General features: G+C 31.8%; 1 long non-coding RNA gene across 1 annotated transcript; it reads right to left on the bottom strand.

The window, feature by feature from the left end:
* Positions 1 to 2,688: 2,688 nt before the first annotated feature.
* LOC132641785 (uncharacterized) lies at positions 2,689 to 6,851 on the bottom strand. The gene is made up of 2 exons (XR_009582971.1): positions 6,732 to 6,851; positions 2,689 to 3,374 (listed from the first exon to the last, which is right to left on the bottom strand). It is a non-coding gene; the product is annotated as an uncharacterized LOC132641785 (long non-coding RNA).
* Between the last annotated feature and the right edge of the window lie 712 nt (positions 6,852 to 7,563).

The following is a 7,563-nucleotide window of genomic DNA, read 5'->3' as shown; positions in this document are numbered from 1 at the left end:
GTAGCTACGGATGTTACAACACTCCAAAATATAGCTATTTATGTAAATTACCCATAAATAAAAACGGAAAAGGGACAAATATATCATGCACTATTGGAAATGGGTCAAATATACCCCTCGTTATACTTTGAGTCCAAATATACCCCGCCGTTGTACTATTAGTTCAAATATACCCCTCCTTCATCAAAGTTATCCAAGGTGGACATCCAATACTACGTGACACTAACATTTGATGAGGTGAATATCACGTGACATGCCACCTCAACACCTCTAACCCATTTTACGCCTCCCCTCTATTTGTTCTTCCACCTCTAAAACTTCCTTCTCCTTCACCATCAGTGCTACCATTACTGTCACTAAAGGTGGAGATGGAGGAAGGAATGAACCATCTTCTACAATATTTAAGAAAATTTCTTATGAAAACAAAAGGAGAAAAGTGAGTATTGCCGGAATTTTGGTTGGAAAAAAAAAAGAGCCAAAATCACAACAATTAACAATAAAAATTCATCTCAGAGTTTGGCCCATGTGCAATTGTGGTCCATTGGATTTAGAAAAACATCACTAGTTTGAAATGGCAGCGGCGAAATTAACTAAAGACGATACCCTGAAAACAAAATTATTTGCTAATTATTTTTATGTACATTTAAGACTATATGAGAAATCTCATGTGATTCTAACGGAATTAACCCGCTTTAGTTAACTCTACATGATCTTTGACTCTAGCAATTAACCCATTCAAAGTTGCCGAACCGTACACTGCAGCGAGCCTCCTCGATAAATGATAAATTGCGAATGACATTTGGAGAACAGAATACAAAGAAGGAGGCTCGTGAAATAGTATTGTAGAAGTTGGTTCATTCGTACCTCAATGTAAAACTTTAGTGGCGGTAATTGTGGCAATGATGCTGGAGGAGAATGAAATTTTCGTAGTGGAAGAAAAAATAGAGGAGAGGGGTAAAATGAGTTAGGGGTGCTGAGGTGGCAAATCGCGTGGCATCCACCTCATCAAATATCAGTGTCACGTAAGATTGAATGTCCACCTTGTACAACTTTAATAGTGTAGGGGTATATTTGAACTAACAGTATAACGACAGGAGTATATTTGGACCTAATGGATAGTGAGGGGTATTTTTGACCCTTTTCCGTAAATAAAATGATATTTTACTATATCAACCGCAATTATTACAAGTCATCCAAATGTTGGGAAATGAATTGAAAATAATTAGTACTTAAAAATAATGGTAAAATAGGTATAAGATGGTGAATAATCTCCTGGTTTTTTAAACTAGACAAGTAAAAGTGAAAATTTATTTTTAATATAATAAACAAGTGAGTGAAGAAAGTTTTATACTATGATAATTATGTATTAGTTGAATACATCCAAGTATATAATTTATAATGTTATTCATGACCTTATCTCTTATGATATTTTATGTTTTTCGTACAAGGAGAGATAATATTGGGTGACGAAAAGAGAAAACAAATACTCATTCAACAATTGCGCTCGTGAACCACGAGGGAAAGTTCTCCTCGTACAACTCACTCCTTATTTTGAACTGTTCTTTTTTAGATTTATTTATTTAATTACCACTAAGTAGTCTTTTATTATAATAAATATTGTACAAAAAGGAAAAAAGAAAAAGCAGCAATAAAAAGTAAATAGTAAAGCACTTAGAGTCACGTTCATAATTCTCATCTCAAACCAGTGGCGGAGCCAGGATTTATGTCAAGGGGTTCAAAAATATAAAGAAGTCATAAATGAAAAAGCTAAGGGGGTTCAACGTCTACTATATATACATAAAAAATAATTTTCACCTTATATATACAGTGTAATTTTTCACCAAAGGGGGGGTTCGAACCCCCTCGGCTCTATCTACATCCGCCACTGTCTCAAACATCTACCAAAACTAAGCCCTAGATTTTCTCAAGTCTCGAACTTTCCACTTCCACCGAAGCTTCGTCAGAGAAGATTCAAGACCATCCATTTATTCCAAGGCTATTTCAGAGCTTATCTAGTCATGATTTAGATTACGTAGATCTTTAAAGTTAAAAATTAATCTTCTTTGGTTTAATTTCACTTTTCTCGTACCTGTTAAACTCTCACCTCATGCTGTGAAAATCATAGCCACAGAATAACAAACTCTTGAGAAGATGATGTTGAAGCGATTGAAGAATAGGCTAGATATGATTTCTACGAGTTCAAGATATCTACGTAGATTCGGTTCCATCTCTGTAAGGGTTTTTATTTTGATTGATTTTTCCCAAAACTCCTTTAATGCAAAAATATATAAAAGCCTTGAGCATTCTCCTTTTGAGCTGAGTAGGTCTTCATTGTGTGGCTTTGTATGTTATTCTTATGAAATTGTTTTTGCTTGCTGAGTGATATGCTTCCATTATTTTCAGAACTTTGACCGTACCTAGGAACATGCATTTTTACTATCTCTAAGACCTCAATGGAATGAGCTAAGCTAATACCACCACTAAGATCTTGTTAATAGTAAATTTACAGAATTTTCTATGTCCAAATTTGAAAGTGCTATTTCTTGTTGTCTTGATTATGAGATTTTGTAGTTGTTGTTTGTCCAAGTTAATGATTTTCCTTCCTACACTAGGCAACTCAGAAAAATTATTAAATCTTGATGTGCTTGCAAAATCAAAAGCTAGGTTAGTTAAAAAACAACCAAAGTGTTGTCTTCTCTGAAAACATGTTGTATTGTCATATTGTGGATATCCTTCAGTGCTTTGATTCTGTCCACCAATGTGGCAATACACTACGGAGGCTCCCAACTTCCTTCTACCGTTTGTTTTTTTTTTTTTTTAGCAAAATAGAATCTGTTTCAATTGTTACTGCTAGCAAGTTATTTGCTGCATAGTACATCATACCCTCTATTATTTCTCTAGCCTCAGCAATCACATTTGTAGTTTCATCAATCTCCTTATATTGAGCATAAAATAGATCTCCCCTCCAATCTCTCACACAAAAACCATATGAACTAGGAGCAGGATTCCTCTTTGAAGCACCATTTGTGTTACACTTATTAACACATTTTAGCAGGAAAGGCCCAATACACAATTCTGGTGGCAATAACAATCTTGTATTCTTCTAGAAAATTGACCATCTATGACCATGAGAAAGGTATATTCTTGAGCCAGGGATATCTCAGTTTTACTATAAGTAAATATTGTTATTCACTTCATGTACCACTCTATTAAAGCTTATTTTACCACCATGCTTGATATTGTTTCTTCTCTTCCATAACTCCCAAGTAACCATAGCAGGCACTGCTTAGAATATTGGTTTAAGCTTGTCCGCACCCCTGCATTCCACTATGTACTCAGAACCCGATGAGTCTGATTGAGACTCATTTGTAAGCCTGCTGCATTCATAAAGACTGTTCAAATTTCCTTAACAAAAGTGCCTAATACAAATAGGTGATGAATTGTTTCCTCTTGAGGGATTGGACAACAATAACACCTAGAAATTATAGGTATTCTCATCTTCTTTAGCTGATCATCAATAGGAAGTTTGAACTTCCATAATCACCGCAGAAAAAAATGAGATTTTGAAAGGAATTCCCTTGATCTACATTTGTTGATCCGCAATTTGAAATGTTCTTGTTTATTTATAACGAATTAATAAATTTATATCTAAATTAACTCGTACATGTCTCTCCATTTATAAAGTACTTGTTACTTATTACTAACAATGTATTGAATGTTTGTGTTCATCAAATTAGATTATTTGATTTATATATTTTAAATCTCTGCTATGATTTGAAGTTTCAATAATTTGGGGTATCCATAATCCTTTTTCTCTCTCAAAATCAACAATTTAAGAAATTCTTATCCACTTCAATACTACCAACTATCTAAAGCACCACACGAATCTAATCGAAAAAATAAAAGACAACAATAATAACATAACATAATCATCAGTAGCGATTTGATTAACCTTCAAATTGGAACTCAAATTTCAATTCTAAATACATAATTAAAATCGAAAAACAAAATTACATTGCATTAAGCACCATACTAATCTTCAAAAAGAGCATTTCAATTTCCTCACATAGAAAGACTATTCATTGAGAAACAAATAATTAATTTGACAATTTTATATCAATATATGTGCTAATCATAAAGACCTAAAGTCCCCGCAAGTTTCTAAAACAGGACTTGTACCTCAATAGTTACAAAACTGCTAGTTCTGGACAGAATATCTTTGTAGTATCACCTATATATACAAAGATCATCCAAAACACTAAATTCACCCAACAAAAACTCATAATTATCCACAACTGGAACCCCCAATTTCCTTGAAATTTTAACCTTTCTACCATCTGAAATTTGCACCCAGTGGCCCATAAACAAATCTTCATCACTCTCATTTCCAATTCTTGTTTTTCCCCTATAAAAATATTGCTTTTTTCTTCAACCCCGTTTGCTGAATTTGTGTTCTCAGCAACATTCATAAATGAATCATTACTGGAAGATGATTTTTTATCAGATTTTTCAAAGTTTTGGCCCTTTTTGGCGGTTTTGGCCATCACTAGTTCTTTAAATTCAAGCTTCTTGGACTTGTAACATTCAGAAGCTTCTTCAGCAGTGATAAAAGTGCCCAACCAAATCATTTTTTTGTTAAATGAATGTTTAATTTCAGCACAAAATTTCCCATTTTTTCTCTTCCGAACTCCATTAGGGTACAATCTGACAGAAGAATTCTTTGGTGTTCTTTTTGTAGATTTCATGATCAAAGATTCAACAAAAAAAAGGCTATTTCAGTAAGAAAGAGTATCAATTTTTCGAGATGTGAAGACTACAAAATAGATTGTGACATTGTGAATATATAAGAGTAAATGGAGAGCCAACTAGGCAATTTTTCCTATTCATTTTTGGAAAGGATTCGACAAAACACGTCATATAAAAGGAAAAGGAAACAAGTTAGATTCTACGTGTAAATATTTAGTGAGAAATTACAGCATTAGAATCGAACTTAGATTATGCAATATTTTCGTTAGATTAGGAAACAAGTTAGATTATGTAATATTTTCATTACTAATGCTATAATTTCTCACTAGATAGTTACACGTAAAATCTAACTTGTTTCATTTTCCTTTTATATGACGTCTTTTGTCAAATCCTTTCCGAATATGAATATGAAAAATTGTCTATTTGGTTCTCCATTTACTCTTATATATTCACAATGTCACAATCTATTTTGTATTGTCTTCACATCTCCAAAAATTGATACTCCTTACTAAAATAACCCTTTTTTGGTTTAACCTTCGATCATGAAATCCACAAAACGAACACAAAGAATTATTCTGTCCGATTGTACCCTATTGGGGTTCGGAAGAGAAACAATGAGAAATTTTGTGCTGAAATTAAACATCCATTTAACAAAAAAATGATTTGGTTGGGCACTTTTATCACAGCTGAAGAAGCTTCTTCTGAAAGTTACAAGTCCAAGAACCTTGAATTTGAAGAACTAGTAATGGCCAAAACTGCCAAAAAGGGCCAAAACTTTGAAAAATCTGATAAAAAATCATCTTCCAGTAATGATTCATTTATGAATGTTGCTGAGAACACAAATTCATCAAACGGGGTTTAAGAAAAAAGCAATATTTTTATAGGGGAAAAACAAGAAATTGGAAATGAAAGTGATGAAGATTTGTTTATGGGCCACTGGGTGCAAAATTTCAGATGGTAGAAAGGTTAAAATTTCAAGGAAATTGAGGGTTCCAGTTGTGGATAATTATGAGTTTTTATTGGGTGAATTTAATGTTTTGGATGATATAAGTGATATTACATAGATATTCTGTCCAGAACAAGCAGTTTTGTAACTATTGAGGTACAAGTCATGTTTTAGAAACTTGCGGGGACTTTAGGTCTTTATGATTAGCACATATATTGATATAGAAATTGTCAAATTAATGATTTGTTTCTCAATGAATAGTCTTTCTATGTGAAGGAATTGAAACGCTCTTTTTGAAGATTAGTATGGTGATTAATGCAATGTAATTTTGTTTTCCAATTTTAATTATGTATTTAGAATTGAAATTTGAGTTCCAATTTGAAGGTTAATCGAATAGATATTGATGATTAGTTATGTTATTATTGTTGCCTTTTTTTAAAAAAAAATTTTGATATAAATATATTAATTCGTTATAAATAAAAAGAACAGTTCAAAATGCGGATCAAGGGAATTCCTTTTAAAATCTCATTTTCTCTGTAGAGATTATGGATGTTCAAACTTCCTAATGATAATTTCTAGGTGTTATTATTGTCCTATCCATTGAGAGGAAATAATTCATCACCTATTTGTATCAGGTACTTTTGACTAACAATAGGCAGAAAAAACAAGCTAGATAAACACACATATAGCAGACAAATGATTAAACTAAATTAAATAGGCAATTATGTTAATATTACTACTACTTAACAGTAACAATACAGGATAAATAAGCGTGCTTATAATGACTGAACTAAGCTAAAATTGAACTAAGCTAAAAACTAAACATGTATAAACTTCTAAATTTACTAAACATGTATAAACTACTAAATTAAGCATAAACAAGCTGATAACTACTTAGCACATAGCTTGAATCCCACCTAAACTTCAACAACCAATAAGAATCGGGTATTCAAAATGAGAATCGAACAAAAACCATTAAGATTTGTACTCATTTGACCTTGATTCGCAGAAAAAGCAAAAGAAAAAGAGAGAGTTATACCTCGTTTGGTTGTGATATGGTGGAGAGAGGAGGCAAATATTAAATTCTTGGCTCAATCTGCGACTAGAGGTCCTACTCGACCCTTGAGAGGAAATGAAAAAAAAGGCTGTTTGGTTGATTTTATAGAACTGAAGGGGTCGTTTGGGCCACTAGTTAATTTCATCAAAATACGACCACTAGTTAATTTAACAAATAGCGGAATTAAAAGTATGGAAACTAATCAACCATTTTAATTAAAAGCAGAAACTAATTAACCCTTTTCAAATATGACCAAATGCATAAGATAAATTAATTATTTCAATTGTAACCTAAATTAACACATAGCAAACAATTTGTTGTGACAATTATAGCCACAATTAACTCATGCAATTAACAGAAATTCAATTGTAATCAATTTGTGGAAATAATTGTAAGTATAGCCAAATAATTCATAAAATTGAGTCGTAATTGATTTAATTTTAATCAATTTTCTTGATTTAATGGAGTAAAATATTTATCAATTTGGATATTAATAGTTTAAACAATTAATTGAATAATTTTTTAAAACCTTTTTTGAATTAAATCTTGACAAATATACTTGATATTTATAGGCAAATATGCAAAATATATGAAATGACATACAATATACATTTGAGAATTTTTGTAAAAATACATATTTCACTCCGTTTGAGATTCAAGAACTTCGAATAATTAAATAAAATTATTGAAGGGCCAAAATTAGGTATCAACGCTTAGGAGGATCTTTAACATAAAATTTACTTTCCTGCAAACATATCCATCAAAAATCATATCAACAAGGATTATATATCCAAATACATCTATATATAGCTAA

The sequence above is a fragment of the Lycium barbarum genome, chromosome 5 (assembly GCF_019175385.1).
Source record: "Lycium barbarum isolate Lr01 chromosome 5, ASM1917538v2, whole genome shotgun sequence".
Classification (NCBI taxonomy): domain Eukaryota; kingdom Viridiplantae; phylum Streptophyta; class Magnoliopsida; order Solanales; family Solanaceae; genus Lycium; species Lycium barbarum.
This window is presented reverse-complemented; position numbering and strand designations above follow the sequence as displayed.